The sequence below is a fragment of the Oryzias melastigma genome, unplaced genomic scaffold (genome assembly GCF_002922805.2).
Source record: "Oryzias melastigma strain HK-1 unplaced genomic scaffold, ASM292280v2 sc01537, whole genome shotgun sequence".
Taxonomy (NCBI): Eukaryota; Metazoa; Chordata; class Actinopteri; order Beloniformes; family Adrianichthyidae; genus Oryzias; species Oryzias melastigma.
In genome coordinates, this window is record NW_023418119.1 from 1 (window position 1) to 3,991 (window position 3,991).

Sequence of the window (3,991 nt, forward strand, 5' to 3'; positions counted from 1 at the left end):
CAGTCACTTCGTTCAGGTTGCGGTAGTCCACACAAGGTCTCAGACTACCATCCGTCTTCTTCACAAAAAAGAAGCCAGCAGAGGCAGGTGACGCCGACGGTCGGATGAAACCTTTTGCCAACTCCTCCTGGATCTAGGCCTGCATAGCAGCTGACTCAGGTTGCGACAGCGGGAACACCCATCCTCGGGTGTGCACCGCCCCTGGCAGTAGGTCAATGGCGCAGTCATAGGACCGATGCGGAGGAAGCTGTGTGGCACGTTGTTAACTGAAAGCCACCTGCAGATCCCGGTATTGGACCGGCAACCCCTCCTCGACACCTGTCGTGCTGATATCCATGAGGGCGGTGGCCGCGATCGGCCGTGAGACTGCAGGAACAGACCCCAAGGAACTTGAAGGCAGTGTCGCTGGCAGTGAACGGAGGTGAACGTGAGTTTGCGTTCTGACCAGTTTATATTGGGGTTGTGCTTCTCCAGCAAGGGCTGACCGAGGATGACAGGACAGCGGGGAGAGTCTATGGCGAAGAGGCGGAGGGTCTCGTTGTGGTGGTCTGGCGTAATGACAGACAGATCCTGGGTCAGAAACTGGATCCGGCCCGACCCCAGGGGTCTTCCGTCCAGGGCGGTGACGGCCACCCGGGCGTCACAGGAAAGCAGGGGTACATTATTAGTTTGAGCAAAGTCCAGATCAATGAAATTTCCTGCTGCCCCAGAGTCAATCATAGCCTGCGTTGCCACTGCACGGCCATCAAAGTGCAGGACAATAGGCAGAGTGAAGGTGAAAGCAGGTTCACTCACTGGTTTTGCAGAACGACGTGGTTGGCGGTTGGGGCAGGTGTTGCGGATGTGCCCTGGCTGACCACAGTAGAGACAGAGATCCTGCTGGACGCGTCGCGCTCTCTCCTTAGGTGAGAGCTGGGTGGGCTTGTGGTGTGGGCCCGGGGCCCCCAGGAGAAATGATGAGCTGCCCCTGGAGCTCACAGGGGCGGGGTGGCGCGGCTGGCGTGTCCTCAGCAGGTTGTCAAGCTTGATGGTGAGAGCGATGAGGTTATCCAGGGACAGTCCCTGGTCGCTGCAGCTCTGTGATGAGTCCCTCGCGAAAGGCTGTTGTCAGCGCGCTGTTCGTCCAGTCCGTGCGCGCAGCCAGAGTTGTGAAGCGCAGCGAATAAGCTGCAGCGGTCTGCCGTCCCTGCTTGATGCCGTACAGCTGTGCTCCCGCGTCTTTTCCATCCGCGGGATGGTTAAACACCTCCCGTAACTGCTGCGTGAAGGCCGTATATCCATGGAAGGGCAACGATCCTCCCGTCCAGAGCGCAGCGATCCAGTCACGCGCAGCCCCGGTCAGCAGGGAGCACACCAGAGACACCTTGGCTTCCTCCGTCGGGTAGAGGCTGGGTTGTTGCCGCAGAAACAGTTCACATTGCATGAGAACCCCCACAATTTGCTCCGGATCCCCGCTGAACCCGTCCGGAAGCGCCATCAGTGGACCCGGCGTGTGAGCAGGTGTCGGATCCGATGTGCAGTCAGCGGCGGCAGCTGCGGGTGACGGCTGGGAGGCTGAAGAGGCCGCAGAGGAGACGCTGCTGACAGGTGGGTTGAGCTGCAGGCGTGTCATGATGGCTTCAGTTGCAGTGTTCAGACGTTGAAGCTGGCGTCTGTGTTCGAGCAGTAACACAGCATACCCCGCCGGGTCTGTCGGGGTGGAAACTCCTGCTGCTGGATCCATGTGTGGCGAAGCTTTCTGTCACAAACAGGCAGACAGCTGGTTCCACGTGCAGCAGGTTTATTAATAGTCCACAGAATAAGCAGGGTCAGACAGGCAGAGGTCATACACGGGCATGGGATCATCCAAGACGAGCGAGAAGAGGAGTCAGAGTCCAGGCGAGGGTCAGGGGCAGGCGGCAGGCAATCAGAGTAGCAGGGTCGGAGGCAGAAGATCAGGTCAGGAGTAAACGCTCAGAATTGCAGGCAGGGTGGCACAAACAAAGCTTCGCGGGGAGTGGAGTGTGGAGCCAGACTATGAGCTGAGGAGGTGATGAGGTGATGGGGAACAGCTGAGCTGATGAGTCCAGGTGGTGGCAGGTGGTGAGCTCAGAACTCTGGTGAGCGCTCCCTCTGGTGACTGGAGACGGTGGTAGCAGGTGGCTCCATGACACTAATGACCAGTTAAGCTTGTGTTCATTTTTAAGACCATGAGTTTAGTAATTTCCTTCTTTGAGACTAAATTAATCATTAATGCTGTTATAAAAAAATTTATTTTATCCTTTTGAAACACAGATTTGATATCCTTGTAGACTCACTCTCTAAAAAACAGTGTGTAATACTTTGTTTTGTGGTTAAAAAGGTTATTCTTAGTTTCACCCGTCCAATAACTAATAAAAAAAAAGAATAAAGAAAAAAAAGTTTTGTCCATTAAAGTTCTTGAGAAAAGTTTGGAATTGAAAGAAATCCTTTCAGATACAGTAACTTAACAGCACCTTTTCTGTGACGGAGTCCTTGAAGCTTTTCAAAAAGTGCAGAAATTTAACAAACAAAACTCTCAAAGAACCTGAAGGTTAGAGGAAAAATAGTTCAGTTATTTCATAGTTTTTTCTTTTCCTTTTTTGTTCAGAGAACTTCTAATAAAGAGCATTGTATGACTAGATAATCTTGATTAGACAATAGAAGTATTGGGGGGGAAACCAAGCATCAGTAAGCTGAGGAGACTAAATCATTACCGGCTCACAGAGTTTTGTTGCAAAATAAATGAAGAATCAGTCAAGAATGAAGGAGGAATTGACAGTGAGCTCCTTCTCCTGAGTTTTGACCAAACGGTTGAGAGTTAGCATAGCCTCATTTATATTTTGATAGTGGTTTCAGTTTGTTTTTTCACGTGTTACTAACAAGGCAGGCAGTTATTGCGTACATGCTAATGCCGCTAACGTCTGTTAGGCTGTGTTTTCAAGTGTAAGCTTAGGAGTAATTGTGAATATGCTAACGTGGCTAAAGTGTAGCGATTTCGGACTGTGCTTATTGCATGTTACTAACAAGGTTGGGAATTAGCATAGTAACTGTAACGTTTGTTTTAGTTGTACCAGTTTGCATTTTATGTTGCAAACAAGGTTGGGAGTATGTGTCATCATGCTAACGCAGATATCATTTAGTGTTGTTGGATTGTGTTTTCATGTGTTACTAACAAGGTAGGAAGTCATTGTGTGTATGCTAACACGGCTAATGTGTTGCGTTGTCGTACTGTGTTTTTTTTAACTTTTTAACTAACAAGCTTTGGTGTTATGGTAAATACGCTAACGCAGCAAACGTGTAGCACTGTTGTAGAGCATTCACACCAGACACAGCTGGCGCGGTGGAGCCGTCATGTTCAAGAGTTAAGTCAATATAAAGATCTGATCTGACGCAGCACGATTTGGGCGTCAGGTACGGCGAGGTTGACTCAGTGACTGTATGGCAGCTCAATCCATTTTCCAACACGGTCGCAGTAAAATGCGTACATATGCCACGACTTTGCACTCTGAAATACCGTGTATAATATACGGCAAACACGCTTTTTGCATGCATATGATACGCAATGGTAGAGGATAGGTTGTGCCGGCGTACAATATGCACGACTTTTTAGGTTTCGTTTTGATCACGTGGTCAGAAATCCTCCGGCTCTTTTCTAAATGACGTCGTCCCTGGTTAAGGTTAGGATTACGGTTATGGTTAGGGTTAGAAAAGCAAATTGTTCGTTTGTGGGGCTGTCTGTGATGCTCACGGCTCCACCAGGGGACGTGTCAAACGTGGAAAACACATTTTAACACGTTTAGGACCGCGCAAAAACCGGTTTTGGTGTATATTATACACGGTATTTCCCAAATTGTGGCATATGTACGCATTTTACTGAGACTGGGCTGCATTTTCCTAACTTGCTGGGGTAGCGGGGTTTCTGGAGACTGTCCCGGTTACAGTACGTTAAGGGTGGGACACACCCTGGACAGATCGTCAGCCTGTCACAGAG